At 42.9% G+C, this 21,641-nt stretch overlaps 3 long non-coding RNA genes and 1 pseudogene across 4 annotated transcripts; 2 read left to right on the top strand and 2 right to left on the bottom strand.

Moving 5' to 3' along the window:
- The first annotated feature begins 2,578 nt into the window (after positions 1 to 2,578).
- On the top strand, positions 2,579 to 10,025 carry LOC107276356 (uncharacterized; annotated as a pseudogene).
- A 1,569-nt stretch (positions 10,026 to 11,594) lies between these two features.
- LOC136351213 (uncharacterized) lies at positions 11,595 to 16,058 on the top strand. Of its 2 annotated transcripts, none has more exons than XR_010738738.1 (4): positions 11,595 to 12,012; positions 12,114 to 12,221; positions 12,432 to 12,537; positions 12,629 to 16,058. It is a non-coding gene; the product is annotated as an uncharacterized lncRNA (long non-coding RNA). The 2 variants fall into 2 exon arrangements; XR_010738739.1 differs by having other exon boundaries at positions 12,302 to 12,537.
- On the bottom strand, positions 15,195 to 16,997 carry LOC112937458 (uncharacterized). The gene is made up of 2 exons (XR_003240094.2): positions 15,542 to 16,997; positions 15,195 to 15,461 (listed from the first exon to the last, which is right to left on the bottom strand). It is a non-coding gene; the product is annotated as an uncharacterized lncRNA (long non-coding RNA).
- A 440-nt stretch (positions 16,998 to 17,437) lies between these two features.
- On the bottom strand, positions 17,438 to 18,319 carry LOC136354502 (uncharacterized). The gene is made up of 2 exons (XR_010738153.1): positions 17,862 to 18,319; positions 17,438 to 17,766 (listed from the first exon to the last, which is right to left on the bottom strand). It is a non-coding gene; the product is annotated as an uncharacterized lncRNA (long non-coding RNA).
- Positions 18,320 to 21,641: the final 3,322 nt, after the last annotated feature.

The raw sequence follows: 21,641 nt of genomic DNA, 5'->3' as shown, positions 1-21,641 counted from the left end.
ATTCTACTCGCTCGCTGGGTCTCGAACAAGTGCGTAGCAATCTCCCGCACCGCAAGTTTCCATTGGTGTTCGAGAGATGATTCTACTCGCTCGCTGGTTCTCGAACCAGTGCGTAGCAATCTCCCGCACCGCAACTTTCATTGGTGTTCGAGAGATGATTCTACTTGCTCGCTGGGTCTCGAACAAGTGCGTAGCAATCTCCCGTACCGCAAGCCTTCATTGGTGTTCGAGAGATGATTCTACTCACTCGCTGGTTCGCGAACCAGTGCGTAGCAATCTCCCGCACCGCAACTTCCATTGGTGTTCAAGAGATCATTCTACTCGCTCGCTGGTTCTCAAACCAGTACGTAGCAATCTCTCGCACCGCAACTTCCATTGGTGTTTTGTTTTATAAGAGAGGAGAGGTGGCTACATGGCCCTATATGTTTTGTTTTATTTTTTTTCCTGATGAGGATACCACGTTAGCGAAACCAACCATCGATCCATACTACCATAAGACTTAGTTTAACCCAATTTTATAAGTTGTAGGGTCATACTTTCTCCATCCCAAATTATAGGATGCCTCTTCTTAAAAAGTTAAACTCGATAATTTTAACTAATAATCATACTAACCCTATCTTCCAATCACTAACCATATCTTGCAGTAAATGTTGAATAGGGGATGCATCGGTTCGTGCTCCTCCATGTATAGCCGCTTCCCAAGTTCCCAACCTCCTCCTCAGTCCTCACGTTCACATCTCCCAAGAACGATACGCGTGGGACCCACCATCCCCACGCCCCAATTCACCACCCAAGCCGACTGACAGCGAGGCCCCACACCTCCAACCCCACCATCCGACCCCACACGTCAGCCACATAACCCAAACCACCCCTCGTACGCAAAGAAAATAATCTCCGCCGCGGCAGCGCGCTGTCCCCTCTGCCTCTGACACGCGCAGCGCCAATAACGAGACAAACCCGAGGAGGAGGAAAAGGATCGCTGGCCCCACCTGGCAGGTGACACAGCCGAGGAGGGGGGAGGAAGGTTGGCCCCCACCTGGCAGTGATTCATCAGGGGCCACGTGGCGTGAGGGATTTCAAACCTGGTGGTGGTTTTTGTCCATGGGGTCAGCCATGATCGCTGCGGCCTGAGCTAGCCCGAAACGGCAAAAGACCAAAGCTGCAAAACTTTTTCCCTCTCGCTCGGTCTCTCCTCTCTCGAGGAGAGTGCAGCGGCAGGAGTGGGGGTAGTCGCAGCAGCGGATCAGACACACGAACAGAGAGAGAGAGAGAGAGCAGACAACGAGTACTTCGCTTTGGTTTGATTTGTCTCCTTCCCGTGGTGTGTTGGTGGAGGAGGAGAGGAGGAGCATTTGAGATTGGAGAGGGGGAGGGGGAGGAGGAGGAGGTTGGTGCAGTACTGCTGGGTGCGGTTCGGGGGAGAAGCGCGGATGTGAGAGGTGAGGCGCGCAGCGTCCAGCGATCGAGGAGATCGTTTTGATGTTGATTCGGTTTGGGGGGTTTTGGTTGCCTTGTTTCTCAGATTCGTGTGTTTTAGTTGGGTTTCTCGTTTTTTTCGAGGATTTTCGCCGGGATCCGTGTGGTTTTGGCCCCCCTCTTTTTGCGCGTTTCGTTTCCTCGAAGCTCTCGTCGCGAGCATGGCGTACGTCGCCTCTGTTGCTCGCCGAAGCGACGAGAGGGGGAGGAAATGGTGCTCTGTTTCCGGTGGTTTCGTCGTGAGATGTTGGGGTTTGACAAGCGCCGGGTTCTCGCTGGCTTCCATTTGCCTGGAGTTCTCGTGGATTAAATATGCCGTTATGTATATTGCGATGATGCGGTTTTTTTTCGCTTGTGCTTTTTGCGTTTTGTGTGGGTTTGGGAAAATTTTTAACTACCTTGCGGTGCTTTCATTTGATTTCTGGATTTTGGATTGATTTGCCTCATTTGACAAGGATTTTTGAGGATTTTAATCATTCCCCGTGCAAAGTAGGGGAATGCTTGATTATTCTCTTTTCCTTTTTCAGAATCTCCGTTCGGATTTGTCCGATGCACAAGTCATCCATGCGTACTGCTAATATGCGTCGTCTAGTGTCTCGGCGCTTCTGGATTGACCAGTGCTAGGGTTTTAGGTGCTGTTCGTTGATGGCTTCATGCCTTGTTTTCCTTTTTTTTTTTTTGGAGATTTGGGCTTTTCGATGATTTACGTTCGTGTGTATTCCACCTATTTGTGGTGCCACGATTCGACCAATTTCAGCCGCCGTGCGAAATTTTCCTTGTCGTGCCTGCTTAAAAGCAGAGGCGACTGATGGATTCGTGGAATTCCATTTTTGTGAATCTGTCTGCAGTTTCAGTCCCATCTCCTGGTTCTTCCGCTTGCTGCTTTTGTTTGAAAATGTTTAGCGTACAGTGCGGCGATGGCTCGAGTTTCGTGGGTTTCTTTCTGTACAGAGATGATATTTTGTTTCTTGATTTCGTTTATGTGAGGCTATGGGTTTTCGGTTGATGTAAACTTGAGCGAAATTTATTTATGTGTTCGTTGTGTTCATCTGTGTTTCAAGTGTTTGAAGAGTTCGTTTTGTGGTTTGATTTTGGCAGGACGCGAGTGAAGAGACGACCGGGAGCATGGATCGCGCCAAGGCAGCAGCGCGCAAGGACAAGGCGGCGGCGGCGGGGAAGGAGACCGCCGTGTCCCGCGCCGTCGCGTTGGACGACACCGCGCTGCTGCTCGCGGCGGTGGGAAGCTTCAGGAAGGAGGGCTCCGACGCGTCGCGGATGCTGGACCAGGAGATGTCCACGAGGCTGCTCCACCTCGCCTGCAAGCACGACGCCGTGCAGTGCGCCAGGCTCCTCCTCGAGGGCGGTCACGGTATCACCGCGTCACCCGTGGATGCCAGGGACCAGCTCACGCGGACGCCGCTCCAGGTGGCCGCCGAGGCGCACTCGGCCAGGTGCATCGAGCTGCTGCTCTCCAAGAACGCGCGCACCGACCTCAAGCTGGTCGATGGCCGGCCTCTTCTCGCGCTCGAGATCGCTCTCTTGAGCAGAAGGTATGCACGCTAGCTAGTGTCGTCCATTGCTTGTGATGGTGATCACTGAGCTCACTTCTCAAATTCTCTCCCTGCAATGGCTGTTTCCCTGTACTGACTGATGTTCTTATCCAGAGCTCAAGTTAAATGGTCACTGGACAACTCCATTGAGGATCTTCTGTCTTCTCTGCAGGAAAAGGTCTGTATGGTTACTACCAATGTTCATTCGCTGTCTCATCATAGCTGGTCCATACATCTTCTCACACAGAAATGCCACCTTGTTCCATGTGTAGGATCTGAATGTAGTGAGGCTCTGGCAGAGAAAACCAGAGAGGTTGGGGAGGTGGCCTACAGATATGCCATGGAGGGTCGTGTTACTGTGTTGGCAATGCTGCTTCTGGTGGCTGAAGAGAAGATATCGGCACCAGTCAGTGTAGTAATAGAGGGCGTCAGGACAAAGAAATCAATCTACTACTCTATTGTGGATGAGGCTCTGTCCATTGGGGATGCTCCAGCCCGGGACAGCAATGAGAGGAGAAAGGCCCTGCTCAGTGAGATTCAGCTACTTAACCAATTTGGGGCAGCGTTATGGAGAGATCGCAACATTGACAAGAGAAGCCTGCCCCCTCTGCTTAAAGCTGCCAAGGTACCTCTGTTCATACTGCTGTTCTTGTTGACAGTTCACAGAGCTATTTCAGAATTTCCTTGCTTGACACTTTATGTGGTATGCATACTGATGAGTTACAATTAATACCATGTAAGCTGAGCTTTTGAGTCATTTTCATGCCCTGCCCAATTTCAAAACTAAAATTTCTCCAATTATGGTCCATGCAAGATGCTTAAAATGTGCTATGCATAACAAGGTGAAGTTTTTAGTGTTACAACTGTATACACCATAAGACTTTCTTCTGACTGACCTCTCCTGTAGGTTGGAGATGTAATTACCTGACAATTCAGGGGCCCGAATCTGTATAAAATACCGGCTTCGGCCAACAGGATGTAGGGTTATTACCTGACAATTCAGGGGCCCGAACCTGTATAAAATACCGCTTTCTGTGAGGAAACCAACGAAAACCAAGCTACAACCCCTTTTCGATCGCATGTCCAAGAAGGTGGCCGGTTGGAAACCGAAGTTTCTCTCTCCGGATGGTCGTCTTTGTTTGATCAAATCAGTTTTGATGGCCATTCCTGTCCATCTTCTTTCGGTCATGCAGCTCCCGAAGTGGGCCATTAAAGATATTGAACGCTGCTGCAGGGGTTTTCTATGGAAAGGGCAAGAAGAAGTTAGTGGGGGTCACTGCCTCGTTGCTTGGCGAGTGGTCTGCAGGCCGGTTGAGTGTGGCGGCCTGGGCATCAGGGACATCGATCGCTTCGGAAAGGCTTTAAGGTTGAAATGGGAATTCAACAGACTAGAGCAAGAAGACAGACCTTGGACAATGGTGCGGTGGAAATCTGATAAGGATGTTCGCGACATCTTCAATTCAGTGGCACAGCACATTGTTGGAGATGGCAATCGCACTGATTTTTGGAGAGGTAAGTGGCTGCCCCGTGGAGGAAGCATTGCAAACAACTGGCCTATTCTTTTCTCCTTTGTGGGTCGCACGAAGATCACCGTTGCACAAGGCCTGCTAAACAACAGATGGGTGAGGGATTTGCAGGGGTCTCTCTCTAATAGAGCTCTTGTTGATTACCTGGCGCTTTGGGATGAGCTGCAGCTCGTCTCGCTTCAGAGTGGTGAGGCAGATTCAGTTTTATGGCGGTTCTCAGCTAACGGGGTCTTTTCGGCTTCTTCGGCTTATGAGTTTCTCTTCTCCACCTCAATCAAATGCCCCCACGGGGAGCTGATTTGGAAGACCAAAGCGCCAGCAAGAGTGAGGTTCTTCCTCTGGTTGGCGGTGAAGGGGCGTTGCCTCACGGCCGACAACCTCAGCAAAAGAGGTTGGCCACATGATCCCACTTGTCTGCTATGTCAATCGGCGCCGGAGGACTGCAATCACTTGCTCGTCAAATGCCCTTTCACTAACAGAGTGTGGCAGCAATTGAAGGCTTGGGTGAATGTCACTTTTCCTCTCCCTGCTCAGCTTGGCATGGAACTGGCAGATTGGTGGCATTGTGCCCGCCGCTGTTTTCAGATGAGGTTCAGGACTGCTTTTGATTCACTTTTCATGCTGGTTTGCTGGAGAGTTTGGAAAGAAAGGAATGCCAGGGTTTTTGAGAATAAATCGGTTGTGGCTGATCGCTTAGTTGCAGACATTAAGGAGGAAGTCCTGATCTGGAGAGCAGCCGGCCTTTTCTCTTGCGAGGAGTAGCCTTAAGCTCTTTGGTGCTTGTAAATAGTCTTTCTCAGTTTTCTTAATTTTTCTTCTTTTATTCGGGGTTCTTCCCCGGCTCGACAGTCTAATGTCGTGTAATACTGGTAACTCTTCTTTCATCTTAATGAAATTTGGTCGGCGTCCTTCCGCCGACCCGGCAAAAAGGTTGGAGATGTAAATGTCACAAAGATGCTCCTGATGGGGGATGTTGATGTCAATGAAGCCGATCCTGAAGGAAACACAGCACTTCACTGGTGCCTTAGTGGTAGTTCAAGCACACAGGAGCCAAGGTATGCTATCAGAATTTTGTTCTATCAACTGTTAAAAACTTAAAATACAACATACTAGTTCTTACTGCTCTTTGCATTCTCTTTACTTAGTTGTCTTATGTATTTGTGCAGGATTGTGTGGCTCCTGCTGAAGAATGGTGCCAGAGTTTTCCAGGGGAACAAACTTGGTCTTACACCAGTACACAGTGCTGCAGCTAAGGGAAATTATAAAGCTCTTCAGGTAGCCTTTTGTTGCTTCTACTCACACGATGGCATTTTTTGAGCTTATAACTAATTGATAGTATGTTTGTTTGCTCTGTAAGTCACTTCTGCTTCACGCTCAAGATTGCGTTGATACACCTTCCAAGACCAAAGAAACCCCATTGTTCTTAGCAGTGAAGAATGGTTCTTTGGACTGTGTAAAGCTTCTCCTGCGTTCTGGGGCTAGCACCAAAGTACAGAACCTAAGGTGGTAATATTTGGATTTAAGAAGAATATTGCTTCTGTTTGATGGCTTGATGCACTTACCATCCTGTGATCCTTTGACATTGAACAGAAAGCAAAGACCAATAGATGTGGCAACGTCCCAAGATATGCGTTTCATTCTTACCTCTGCAAATGTGGCTCCATGTAAGATATTTTCTGACATTTAAAGATATTTATCAACTGAAATCACAAAAATGTTTGTAGTAGTGCATACAATTAGCAGTGTTCGATTCAATGAAAAAGATTTGAAGATTGGTTTCCTGTTGGTTTTACTGCATAATGATCAATACGCAGCAAATACCTTTTCAACGGAAATATATTCTGTTTGTAGGGAACCGTAGCTCACATCCGGAAAAAAGTGTGATGAGCAAGGAATTTCTAGATGACAATTTTGTTGATTATGACAGCAATGATTTAAATGAAAGGTTTGTCTGGTGAATGGTGCATGATTTATATCAGATCTTCCATTCTTTTGAATACTAGAAGCATTGCTTCTCACCCTATGTTTCAAACTAATAATATATTTATTTTGATAATGTGGCAGCTTTACTGGGCTTAAAACATCAGCAAGCCATCGGGATTTCCGGTCTAGTAATGGTTCTGCCCAGGGGGGGCAAGAGTAAGAGCCATTGTGCTCCCAAGCAAGGTTCCAAGTTTGTGCCTCGGGTAAACAAACATGCTCTGCCTATATTAACCAATTCCCTTTTTCTTCACATGGTCTGCCTCTTATAAGATTTTCTTTTAGCCTAATCATTGGCTGAAGCACGACTACACTCGGAAAATTTTTGTTGGGGGCCTCCCACCTTCTGTGGGCGCTGGTAAACTTCAGAATCCTGAACTACTTGTACTTAATAAAGTTAGAACTAATGTGTTTCGAAGTTTTAACACTTGCCTTGTTTTGTTCTTCCTGGCAGAGTACCTCACTGAGTTCTTCACTGCTGAATTTGGACCTATGGAGGAAGCAGTAGTCATTGGGATAAGGATGGGTGATCGGGTGCAATCCAGAGGATTCGGTTTTGTAAAGTTCAAAAGAGAAGAGGATGTGATAAGTGCAAAGGAAACTCATCATGTGTACATGCTTGGGAAGAGAGTGGAGGTAAAGGATGCTGTTGCTAGAGGATCCTTGCCTTCAGAAATCCAGAAAACTTCTTCATTCAGGCACCACAACCAGGAGGTTCCAAAGGTAACTCATCATCTGTTGGGTGGTGAGCTAAAGGAGGAACATTACATTAGGAAGCGGAGGCCCTTGCCAGAGAAGTGTCTTCCATCTTGGTTCTTTATATTCAGGAAGTGGCTGCCAGGATTTCTTGCAGATGCTACTGAACGACTTGGAGATAGGTACCCATTGAGCTCCCTGAAGGGTGATTTCAGAGCAATTTGCAGAATGGAGCTTGATCATAGCACACTTGGTTATCCTAAGCTCAGTGATTTCATGCGCTCCCTTCCTGGTATCTGCAGAATGTGTGTAGTCCCTGTAGGAAGCGGTCCTGCAACACACAAGGTCCTCCTTCCACCGGTCTCGCGACCGAAGTATGTACCCTTGCTAGTACCATTCTCCTTTGATCATGATGAGCTCCCAGAATCAGTGTCAGATCATCAGTTCCCGATGTCTCCACTTACCACTAATATCACCGAGGACTCCCCTCGTAACACAGACAGTCAGCACGGTGATACTTGCAGCGAGAGCAATGCGGAGAGCCAGCAGGATAGTGCTTCCACTGACAATGGTAGCCAATTGTACACTTCAATTGAGCCTGTATCTACAAGAAAGCTTGATGTAGTTGAGCCTCTACCTGCAAGAACACCTGATCGAGTTGAACCTCAGAAGATTGGTTCTGATCCTGCGAGAAAGACTATTTCCCTTGAATCTGGACTTGGTGTGCAGATTTTCATAGGCAATGGTAGTGCAAATTTGTCACTACAGGTCGACGTCAAGAAAGACGTTGAATACATGCTGATGTTATATCAAAAGAGAACTGGAATCAGCAGTAGAAATATCTATTTTGTATACAGAGGGAAGAGGCTCAGGTTAAACCGCAGCTTACTATCATATGGTGTACAGAAAGACAGTACTGTGAATGTTCGCAGTAGAATTCTGGGGGGTGCTGGTACATCACTGGAGGAATATTTACACAAGCACAAGAATAGTCTTGTGAAAAAAACCGCCTTGTATGATGGAAGATTCTTCCCAGAGTTGACACCCAGAAGCAGTATTCTTTTGAGAACATGGGTCTTATGTTTTACAAAGGCATTCAAGGAGCGACATTGCTGGGAGCCCAAATGTGAACTCTCTCATTTCAAGGTTATCAATGGTCATGTCAAGGTTAGCACACCAGCAAAAGGGAACCTCACAACGCATTTTCTGCAAGAAAATTTATCTTTTCTGGCAAAGACATTAAAGGATTTCTTCAGAACAATTGGAACAAATCTTGTCTCAGAATACCCACCGTACTTTGAATATTTTATGAAGTTTATATTGAAAATAGATCTACCATGCGTACCACATTTGCAGAAAGTTATAATTGAATTGAACCTATGCTTTATGGATTCATACATGAGAGGGGTGCTGACAGTGAGATTGAAGCAAAAATTTGATAGCCTACCTCCAAAACAAAGAGCCACTTTGATAGATAAGATCAATCATATCACATGGGATACATCTCGAATGCCAAATCTTTCTACAATTCCTGTCTTTGATAAAATCATCAAAAAAGCAAAGGATGATGGAGAGCCTTACTTCATTGAGAATTCAGTGAACTTCGAGTTTAAGGCGTTCAATGGATTTAGGTTGAGCCGTGATGCTCCTATACATGCTCCTCAACACAGATTTGTAAGTATCTAACTTGCTTCAGTTTTATTTAATTGTGAATTGTTTTTATTATGCTTAATATAATCATATCCTTGTCTTATTGCTTTTGTTTGCTTATCCACTAAGTATCAGTAGTAGTTTAGTTGCTCTTTTCTTGTTAGTTTACTATAAATATATGCCATATGCTTCGAATAAAAGATATAGCTTCAAAAAAAAATCAATCCTCTGTTCTGCTTGCTCTCTCACCCTCTACTCACCTCCTTCAGTTCATTCTCAACATATTATAGGTATCACAGTGCTATTTGTACTTTTCAGGACAAAACATCGGTACCTTGGAAGGAAAATTTTCCAGATAATACAATAGAATTGATGACACCTGCTTATCTGGGTGATTTGCTTCCCGAAATTATCTGGTGCTTTATTCTAAATAAGGTGGACATCACAGAGGAGTAAGTATACTGAACTTTTTGTGAGCTTCTTTTACATAATACTTTAATTCTAATCCTTATTTGTTGCTACTAATAGATTATCACAAAGTCAGACTCCATGCTGTACTATGTGCCATCCTATAAAAACAGGTAATATTTACATCTTGTCTCATTTATCTTGATGTTGCACTCTTTGTAACTGTGTAATAGTTTTTGTGTTAGATGTGGGTGAATATCCCACGACACAGCAAACTACTGTGCAGGATAAACAGCCTACAATGGAAGATGTTGGATCCTCCTCATCAATGCAGCAAAATGTATGGAAGAAAATCTGGTAAGGCGAATGAGCTGAAGCTTCACAACAACCACCACCGATCGAGCAGGAGCCGGATGAAGGGTGGAAAACAGTAGGGAGGAATGGAAAAAGTACATGTTAGCTGCCTCTTCCAGCTGATGAAAAACAGGAAAAGCTTACAATGATCGTCCATATGATTTGAAAAAGGGGACTGCAGTTGATCATTGTGTACTCTTTGTGCGGGAGTTTTGTAATAGTAGTGCTTTTGTATTAGAAACACCATGCTTGCAAATAGCTTAACCATCCAAACTCATCAGAGGGTACTAAATGTTCTCTCTCTTTCCAATCGCCTACAACAGACTATTAATGTGATGAACCTTCAAGTTAAGAACCGATATTAACTAGATATGATGTTGCTTCCTGGCCAGTTTGGGTGTGAATTATATTTGCTTTAGTTTGTTCTGAATTCTGACTATTTTCAAGAATGGCAAAAAGAAGAGGATATTTTGGTATTACTTTTGGAGTTCATAATCACCTATTATTTATTACTCTTAGGTTATTTACCTGACCAATTCGCTATGCAGCTGAGGTTCCTGGACTCATATAGTGGTAATTGTGCAATTTAATCTGGCACTTTACTCTAATCAGTTCAACATGTTTATGTCTTTTAGAAGTAGAATGGCCAGTTGGATTTGAATTTTTTTTTCTTTCAATTATCATTTATTTTTTTCTTTTGTGTAAACACAATGTTGTATAGTCTCAGTGTGAGTAATATTGTCACCTGAAAAATGAAATTTTTGTGCCTTCAAAAACTTTCATCTGAAGAAGCATTATCACATTGTTTCTCCTGCTCTGGACATCTTTATTTCTCTTTTTTTTGATGTATTCCTTGAAATCTCTACCTGTTCTACCTTTTTTCAAGATAATGTTCATGTCCTAGCATTGGTCCATAACACACTTTGTGGTGGTCTTTTCTGGATTGGAGGTTTTAACTTTTAACATGGATGTCCTGTTTAATTATTAGTGCTCCTTTGTGCCACCAAATCACAATTAGGAATCTAGCAAGAGGGGTGAAAACCGTACGGAAACGGACGAAAACCACCTTTATCGTTTTCGTTTTCATACGTTTTTCAGAATCGGAAACCCCGGATACGAAAACGGAATTGAATATTATCGAAACCGAAAATGAAGCGAAAACGAACCATTGCGAATACGGTAACGAAAATTTATCGGAATACAAAAACCCCTCAAACTGATAAATCCAATTCTCAAGTCTCAACGGTCAACAATTCATCATAAAACATAATTATACAAGTCCAATTGTTAAGTCTCAACAGTATATCACAAAGCACAATCTATGGAATAAATTATCTATGTTTAAGAGAGAAATGTCATTGATAAATCCCAATGCAGGAAATAAATATTCTTATGTAACTTCAGATTTGAATAACAAATATTTTTTAAAAAATAACAGCCAAACACCATGGTATTCACTGTTCAGTGCTTAAAAAAGAATCCAGGGTATTTCAATCACAAAATTTCTGGAAAGTTTTCGGCCGATTCCGAGTTCAGACGAAAACTGCCCTTATCATTTTCGATTCCGTTTTCGAGAAAATATTTCCGAATTCGTTTCCGTTTCCAAAAAATTCCGACCGACAGATTCTGTTTTCGAAAATAGGTTCGGAATCCGGAAAGTTTTCGTACCATTTTCACCCCCTACCTAGCAATGATTTATTTGGTGCATGCCTTTTAGAGCCCACATATCCTAATTTACTGTGTGTATAGGGTTAATTTGATCTATGCCATTGCAAATATGTCTATTCAAATAAATGATGTAATTCGTCTGTTTATAGCTGTGCCACTCAAATATTAACCAACTGGGCCTTACATACTTCATACTTCATTCATGAAATCCAACGGACGAAAATCATCTAATCTAACGCCTCAGATCGTCCCACATACCCCCTTCAACCTCCGCACGTATTCCCTCGCCGAAAATCATGCCGCTCACATCGCTCCTCCTCCCCCACGCGCTCCGCAACCTGCGCCATCACCTCCCATGCCACCACTAGCGCCGCCCCACTCCCCGGGGCAAACCTAATCGCCGCCGCCACCTACTCCTCTCTCCCCTGCCGTCTCAAGCTCCACCCCCTTGCTCCTCTTGCGCCACCACTGGATCACTCTCCACCCCGGAGGCACCGCGGGTGATGGCGACGCGGCGGCGGTGCCAGACCGCCGTGGCTCCTCTCTGCTCTGCCCCTTCCTTGTGCCTCACCACCTTGCTGTTGAAAGGAAGAAGGAAGTTGCAACCACTGGTGTCAGCGACGTCGACTAAACCCTAGAACCAAGCTCCAGAATCGATCTCCTTTTGCTTACCGGTAATGGGTGAGCCAATTCCGAGCCTACAGGTACGGACTACTTCCTCCCTCTCTCCCCGACAATCACGACATCGATTGATTTATCCCATTGCTCCTGTGAACTTGGTGCATTGTTTGATTCCCAATTTCAGAATGGCGTGTGAAATTGCAAGTACAGAGCGAGCCCAGTCAGTCATCTCCTCACCAGCACGGCGGTACGAGAAGTTTGGGCACAACAAGCAAGCAGGAGGCTAGCAAAGGTTTGTCAGCTCTAATCCAAAAAACAACACCTTATTGCACATATGTTCCATGTATGTGAAAGACCATATCTACTGTGCAGACAACATGTGTTATTATCCTATCGTCAAATCTGATATACAAACTATATTGATATTTCGAGTGACTGAATAATCATATTATCGGTATAGGTTAGTTCTTTTACTCTTCTTTCCTGGTCATATTATCGGTAGGATGAGGGTATATTGGTTGGAGTTGCTGGCATTTTCAATGGCTTAAAAAGTGATGTTCAGGGTTTTTTTTCCTTGGCAGAAGAATTTGCTAAGAGGCTTTGATGAGGTGAGCTATCCACTATAAAAATAATTTTGTTTCTTTTTTGTACTGAAAGTGCCTCATTCCTTGTGTTTTCTCATTTCCTGTGGATCTGCAGGTCAGGGATTTTGTTGCAGATCAGATGTCTTTGAGGGTATCACATTTCATGCTGACCGACTGCATGAGCAGTACATCAATTTTCAGCTACAGTGCCACTCTACATATATACTCCCTCCGTCCCTAAATATAAGGGATTTTAATTATTACAACAAATCTGGACAAGCTTCCCATCCAGATTCGTTGTACTAGAATGTGTCATATCCAACCAAAATCCGTTATATTTAGGGACGGAAGGAGTATTCTTTACTATTGGTTATGACACTCATAGGCTTTTATTTCTATAGAAGTTGATGAGTGTGAAATTCTTCTGATATGGCAGGAAAAACTGCAATTTGTTGGCCATGTAGTTCTTGCTTAAGTACTTACTAAACAACTTCTGCAAAGACATCTTTTTTTTATGGCAGACTAGGAGACTTGTCTATTCTCAATCAATTATATAGGTTCACATACACTTGTACTCAAATTCGTGGCATTCCAAGGTTAAAGGTGCTGATTAGTGGTCGTATCATGAGGTCGAGAAACATGTAGTTATTGCGATGTATAGATACATCATAAATCTGAGTAAATCGTTAAGCAATATACATTCTCCATTATTTAATTATTGCAATTGTTAATTATGCTTAAAAACATAATGTTAATCATGCTCAACCGTAATGCTGGCAACTAAAAATATTACCTAGATTGACAGTAGTACAGTTGAACATTTGAACAATACCTAGACTGACAGTAGTACAGTTTGGGTGGTGAAGGTCTCATTGCTCACTGATGGCTTTCTAAATCCCCTATGCCGCCGTAAGCCTGATTATCGTAGTATATTATTTCTTTGAGGTGTTATAGGTGATATGAATGGGCATGTACACTGTTATGGCCGGAATAAAACCTAGGTTTGATGCCCATTTACATATGAAGAACACACGAATTAATTTGATCAGTTATTATGCTTTATTCTGCTTGTTTCTATGCACTACAATGCCAATTTGAGTGCCTATCTTGTCATGCTATTCAGTGTAATGTCTTGGCAGGCTATGAATCTGTTCATGCGTCTATATGCAGCCTTCATATAAGTAAGGATTAACCAGATTACTTGCTTTGTCTAATGCAGCCTCACCATTTCATTTGTGGTGAGCACCTTAATTCCATCTTGACATTGTCGAGGGAGTATATCATCTACATCTAATTCTGTATATTGAGTATATATTGACTAGGATCTTGGAATTTTTATATTAAGTTTCTTAGTTTGATGATTTGATTAGTTTTTCAACTAATCACCATTGATCACAAGTAAACACCACTAATAGAAGTTTAATGGCTATTTATCTAAAAAGGAAAAAACTAAGTTTAATGATTGAAACTGCAGTGGTACTATGATCTATAAACAAATAAATCTGCTGAGTTTCCTAGCAGCTGCTGGGTGCACTTTCCTCTTGTTGTGTCTTCCATTAAATTTCAAAACTGCAAATTCTTTGTATAGGTATTACGGGGACTCAAATGTACACCTTTCAGTTCACACTCAATTCTGTATAACAGTAAAAGCGTGAAAATATAGGAAAGATAATTGATTTGTTCAGAAAATTATTCAAATGCTAAGGTAATCACTTTCTCAACATATGTATATGTACAACAATGCATACCGTTTCTACTTTTCACAGTTGGAACCTGAAATATCAAGATTCTAAAACTAATGTGTGTCTGCTGCACAGTTCTTAAAACAATGCTATGGAGTATTCTATGACTAATATGTGTGTACTGTACAGTTCTGAAGATTGTTCAAAGTGTGGGGAACTTCCGAGGGAAAGTTCGTCAAAAAACTGCAGGTTACCAGTGTTTTGGTGGACATTCACATATTTATGCAATTTGATATGCTAAATGAATTTACTACTAATACATTACATCAATCTTCTGGTTGTAACTGGTTCAGTGGACCATTAGAGCTTTCTGTTGACAAATTAAATGAGCTTTGTTCATTTATCCAACAACTTGTTTTCTTTTTCTGAATCTTGCTCCAAATTTTGTGTCATATTATTGACTATTATTTTTTAAAACCATACAAATAATTTGGTAGATTTTTTCCCTTTTCGCTGGACAACCAGAACTGCATTCAATTGTATGATTTGTATCTTAGTCCTTTGCAGGTAAGGTATCGAGAAAATATCATAATGGAAACAGAGGAAGTGATGTAATTCTGGACCTTAATTGTGAACCTTAATATATACATAACTAGTTGATTCCCCGCGCGTTGCTGCGGAAATTGGTTGGAGGCAACAAAATACAAAGGTTATATTTGAAAAGAAAATAAAAGAGGCTTGTACAAAGATTATCAAACTTTTAGAGTGGACCAATAGGCCAATATTTTGTTTACATGACATTGTTTCTTTACATAGGGCAATATTTGGAGTACCAGTGATGAGAAAATACGAATTAATTAAATCAAGAAAATTATGGTGATCTATAAAGATAGTCCCAAAAACTTTGTATGAAGGAAAAAACAATTTCATTTTTATAAAAAAGGAAACATAGATTATAATGCACCCGATACAGAAAGTCTACTCCAATATTAATGTAAGTAAGACAAACAAAGTTGTGCATGTACGCACATCTTTATTGAATGAATGTCGGTCAGCAAAAAAAGTGAATTTTATTTCTCAAGATGATAATTTCTTTGTAAGCCTAATACTTTAGTGCATTATATCTGTGTAATTATGCTACATCCCTAAATTCTGCATACCAACCTTGATTGCATATATCTTGAATTGACAACAGAATTGTTTGCATACCTGTGTACATGTCAAGTCTTGGCATCTCAGTGAGCAGTGCTTGAAAATAAATTATGACTAACAGCAAAACACTACTTGATTAGGTTCCAAAGTAAACCAAATCATCGGTACATATGTAGAATGCAAGTAAAGCATACCTGGGAGTCAAATCTGGTATGCCTTGAAATAGGCAAATAGCACAAAATTCCTGGGTATCAAATCCCGCTTGAAGTTCGTTTACAGATAAATATGGCAAATTGTAAGTAAAAGAATATTTTTATCTGGTTCTTGGAATTATTGTCAGGCCTTTGGATTTCTGATATAAGTATAAAAATTTTCAATACAGAATGCCTTACTGGAGTAGCAGGTCAGGACTAACTTTGAACCCATCATGATTCATGATTCATGAACTGAATGATGGATTTATACATCACTCAATAGTTTGCAATATTGAACACACACCTGTGTACATTTGTATCAGGTAAATATGAAATAGAAGTGAATATCCACTTACAGAAGAGAGATTAGAAGTATGTATTAGCGGCAGTTTGCTCTAAAAGGTTATAAAAATAAATGGGGACATTGGAATAGGAATAGTCATATACTTGTATTCCTGTACACGGCTATACGATGAATCACTGAATATAATCGATAGCCACTAAAAAAATTGAACACCAGACCATTTGAGCAAGGCCATTCAAATTCCATACCAGCAGCAAAACTATAGCGTAGAAAGTCTCACATGAAAGATCTTGTCCAACATTTCATTCAACAACATAAGTACCTATAACTTGGCAGAGATAGTTATATCCTGTTAAAGAAGCAGAGAATTGCTCCTAGGAAAAGAAGCAGGAGAAGAGAATAATCAGGAAACAGGAAAACATCAAAATTAACAGAAGTGCATTACCTAATGTATTGCTGCCGGTTAGAAGGATTGGATAACAAAGGAAAAATGAATCCGCAGAAAAAATAAATTGGGATTAGGCTGACATAAAAACGAAATAGGTGCGGCAAAAAGGTATGCAAAATAGCAACAGGCAGATGAGCTGATTGCCTGAATCAAATAGAGAAAAAAAAAAGAAAGAGTAAATCAGCAAGTGCTCCTTGCGTGCTATAGGGCCATGGATGCTGAAGCTTGGTTCTGGCTATGGATGTTGAATAGTGGTTCGTAGGCAACTGGCGATTTGGATCTTATAGATGGGAAGAGAGACGGCAATGTGCAGTAAAGATGAGAAGCGAGAAGGATGATACCAAAGGACGTAAGAAGGGAATATGAGGCATCACGGGAGAGACGGGACGGTGCAGTGACAAGGAAGGCGATGCGGCCAGGGGCCAGTGCTGGAAGGGGGAAGGCGAAGCGTGAAGCGGAGGCCACGCAGCGTGGCTGGTGCATGGGGGATGGGGGAGGCAGTGCGATGCGGGGAGGGGAAGCGACCGCATCTGTGGCCGGCGCACGGGGGTGGAGAAGAGAGCGCGGGGTGAAGGAGAAGGGAGGGGAAGCGATGGCAGGCCCGCGGTGCAGCTCGCGCGCGCGCGTGCACGGGGGCGGAGAAGCGAGCGCGGGCCGCAGGGGCGAAGGAGAAGGTAGGGGAAGCGCCGCATCCGGTGCGGCATAGCCTGTGAGCGATGCGGATGGGGTAGGAGAAACCTGGAAAGAGAAGCGCATTGGGCTTCACGCATCTGCGACCGTTCAGATTAGATCTAACGGCTGATAATTAAATGGTGATGTGGCTTAACCACAGATCAGCTTTGGGTCTTAACTATATAGAAAGAAGGGATACTTATTTCAGGAAGACAGACAGAATACATATTTCTTAATTCCGAAGGCATTCAGAATGTTTATTAAAGATCATTACTGCTGTTTTTAGGAAACATATTACATCAGCGTTGTCACGTTTATGAGCTGACATAGAGTGATGGTGTTCATGGTTTCAAACGATAATATATATATATATATATATATATATATATATATATATATATATATATATATATATATATATAGGAGCATGTAAGGCAAATAACAGGGATTTTGGCCAAACTGACAAACCAAGGAAAGAGATAAAGGTTTCTTGAATATTATAAAAATACAATAACACCGTAGCATTAGCACGGGCATATTACTAGTTTTATAAAATTGTAACCATGCCATCGCCGTCACGTTTTCCATCTTCTTCCCCATCTGCACGTGGGGCCCACCCGTCAGATTCATCTTCTTCCTCCATCCTCTCCTCTTTTCTTTTTTTCCCACTTCTCTCCACCATGTTCATGATGTTCGCCGTCGCGCCGGGGAACGGGTTGCCGGCACGGAGGTTGTTGTCGGCGTCCGTCACCCTGTGCACCACCTTGTGCGTCGGCTTGCCGTGCTCGTCCACGCCATTCTCTGCAAAGATTTCACATTTCTCACTGTCAATTTGACAAATGAACTCATCCAATCTAGGGACAACATCTGTTTGGATTTAACAAGAATGGACCAACCAAGATCGAAGTAGTCGGCGGCTCGACGCCACGGGGGAGGGCCTCACGGCCGAGGCAATGCGGAGGCCGTCACGCCACATGTCGGGGTCCCTGACCGCCGACACGTTGCCGCCGCCATTCGTCTTGAGTCTCTTGACAAACTGCGCCACCGAGTAGCACGAGATGGCGAGGACTTGACAGACTGCACCACCGAGTAGCAGGAGGCCGAGGAGAGAAGTGGTGTCCGCCACAGGCCCACGTGCATGGGATGAGGCCAAGAAGTGGTGGAGAGAGATGGAAAAAAAAAGAGAAAAGGGAAAGGATGAAGGATGATGATGAATCTGACGGGTAGGCTCCACATGTAGATGAGGAAGAAGATGAAAAATGTGGCGGTGATGGCATGGTTTCAATTTTATAAAATTTGAGTGGCACAACTAAAAATAGACGAATTGTAATGGCATTTATTTGAATAGACATATTTGCAATGATATAGATCAAATTAACCCTATTTTTTTTTATGTTACCCAATCACTAATACTGTAAATCTAGGAAATCCGTGGTAGCGTGAAATACTTCCTCCGATTTTTAATATATGCTGTTAATATATGAAAACGTTGACTTTTATACATATATTTAACCATTTGTCTTATTCAATTTTTTCATACAAAATATAGGTCATGCTTAAATTTTTTAATGATAAATCAAGTCAAAAGAAAATAAATTATATTTATTTTTTTTCAATATTATGACGAAATATCTTAAGAAGTCAATAACATCATATATTAAAAAGCTGAGGGATTACCATTTTTGGTCCAGGACAACACAGTGCCATGGCATCTTCCTATCTGTGCTGGTAAACTAAAATTACGAACTCAATTAGAAATCACAATCCTATCTGTGGAATGTGCTGTCACTGTTCAATTAGCAAAAGTTTCCTTGGTGATTCTTCAGTAATGATGTAGGGTATCAATGATACAGAACAGAAGGCATATAAAGTCATGCACTTATGTAACTTGATGAATGATCTGAAGATAATTGACTAGAGATTGAGCTGAATGAAGCAAACTTTTGGTTACACAATGTCAGGATTCCTATTAGTTAGATTCTCAGCCCAAAACTCTGAATATTTTTTAGGAGTCTGGGTGAATTTGGCCCCCGGATCCTGACAAAAGGTATCAGAGCTACTCGGTTCTTGGCCAGATCCATCGAATTTGGAGGTCCTTCGTTGGTGAGGGTTTGAGGACGAGTTCCTCTGTAAAATTCCATAGCCAGATCCTTGAGTCCGATTCGGGGATCAACTACTTTAAGTGGTAGCAGGGAGGGTTGGAAGAAGCCGTAGGTAGTTTTCTTCTGTAAAATCTCTGTACCTGTTGTTGCTGCTCATGGCGAGGGGTGGCCGTCAGATGGAAATCGCGGTAGAGGAATTGAGAGTGAATTTTGAGGAGTTTCAGAAGAAGGTTGGGGAAGAGAATAAGATGCTGCAAGAGCAGATTCAGAATCAGGCAGTGCAGGCTAAGAATCACAAGGACGAAGTGATGCAAAATCTGGAGGTGATACAAGATATTTTGGGATCTATCATCGGTTGTCAAGGGCAAGATGGTCGAGGTAACACTCTGTCGCCCGGGAAATGCTCAGTCGGTGGCCCCTGCAAGAAGAGCAAAATGTAAAGCTATGACTCCCCCAAATTCTTCAGCTTTTGATTTCATAGGAGTTCCCTGCCCGATGCCTAATTTTGAAATGGGAGAAACATATGCCATACACGCTCACAAAACCATTCCAACTCAATCACCACCACCCCCCACAATTCATGTATGTACTCAGAATACCTACCCAAATCTGGAGTGGAACACTTCAGTTTACTTTGGAACACCACCTATACCTCCACCTCCACCTCCACAGTATAGAACTGGCCAATTGATGACCAATGGACAAAACCCTACCTTACCACCATATTTCTACCCTCCCTATCAATCTCCTTGGGGTTATCAACCAAGTCCACCACCTCCACCCCCACCCTCCTTTGATTTCCACCGACCTCTTGATCGTGGACCACCATTCTGGCACAGACAGGAGGAGACTCGTTATGATTCTGTTGATCACAGTTACAGAAAAAGACCTCAATATGGTGACCCTTTTAATCGTAATCATAAGCATGTGGATTTTCCGGTGTTTGATGGGGATCACCCTGAGTCTTGGATCTGAAAGGCCAACAAATACTTTTCTCTGGCCCGTACCCCTGAAGAAGATGAAGTGCCTTTGGCTAAAGTGTACATCATTGGCAAAGCAGATCAGTGGATCTCAAGTTATGATATTCCTACCGATACTCTTTCTTGGCCTGAATTTTGCACCATGTTGTGCCAGCGGTTTGCAGTTAAGTCAGTATGGCTCAGTAGACAATTACATTGACAAGTTTGAAGAAATTATGCCTCTTGTCAAACACAATAAACCCCATCTCAATGAAGAATACTTCTTGGAATACTTCATCTTAGGACTGAAGGATCATATCAAAAGACCTCTCAAGTCTTTGAAGATGCAAGCTTATGAACATGCTCACAATTATGACAGCCCCACCTTCTCTTCTATACAGCCAGCTGGCACTGCTCATTCTTACCCTAAAGTGGCTCTTAAGGATTCCCCTATGCAACCTGTCAAGAAGGAACCAATGCAAACAGACGCAAATCTCTTCCTGTTGTCCAAACCAGAGGAGGGGGCAAATGCTTCAAATGCCAGGAGCCGTGGGTCCCTGGTCATGGAAGAGTGTGTAAAGTAAACTAACAACTTTACTTGGTTACCATGGAGGAGGATGACCTACCAGTTGAATATTCAGGTGATGTTATTTACACTACTCCTGACAGTCCTACTGAACCTCAACCTTCTCCTGAAGTGTCGCTGCATGCTTTGAATGGTCTAAATGCTGGTATAACTACCTTCACCTTGCAAGTTAAAATTGGCTCTCTCCTTGCTACTGCACTGGTTGATAGTGGCAGTACTACGATATTCATGTCTCCCAAAGTGAAGGTAAGAGTTGCTTGTGTAAAAGCAATTTCTTCTATTTGACTTATCTAGCCGTGTCTTGTCTTGCACATACTCGGCTCAGTGAATGGTTCATCGGTGCACAAGGCAAATTTGGAAATCTCCAACCATCCTCCAATTTCAGTAACAATGGCTAATGGAGGCACATTGTCCACTGGAGTCTGTAGCTCAGTGTGTCCTTCAACCATATGAAATTCAAGGAACTGTTTCTGTCACATCTTTTCGCATTTTGGATATCAAGGGTTATGCCATTATTTTTTGTTGTGATTGGATTTATCAAGGGTTAATTGGATCCATGCCATTACATATTTACCAATTTTGAAAAATACCATTACTATTTATCTATTTGAAGCCATGCCATTGTAATTCAATAGTTATTTGATAATATATGCCACTACTTACCCCTTCAATACATTTTCTGTTTTTTCTTGACCAAATTACCCCTATCTTCTTCATTCATCCCCTTCCCACTCTCTCATGTCATCCTCTTCACCATTGGGGGGAATTTAACTATTTGCCACTTTTAGGTTTGGCACTTATCCAAATGCCCCTTTTAGTTTCGCGCTTAATAATTTACCACCGGAGAGAGGTGATTTCTTAACTATTTGCCATTTTTACCAACGTGGCATGCCATCGTGGCGTTCCCGCGTGGAAAACAACGTGGACCCCACCCGCCAGCCCCTTTCCTCTCCTTCTTATCCACCTCCGGCCCGAGCAGGTGCCGCGCCAACGCGCCGTGGTGAGGAATCCAACGACGATGGGCGGGAG

This window comes from Oryza sativa, chromosome 12 (genome assembly GCF_034140825.1).
Source record: "Oryza sativa Japonica Group chromosome 12, ASM3414082v1".
Taxonomy (NCBI): Eukaryota; Viridiplantae; Streptophyta; class Magnoliopsida; order Poales; family Poaceae; genus Oryza; species Oryza sativa.
This window is presented reverse-complemented; position numbering and strand designations above follow the sequence as displayed.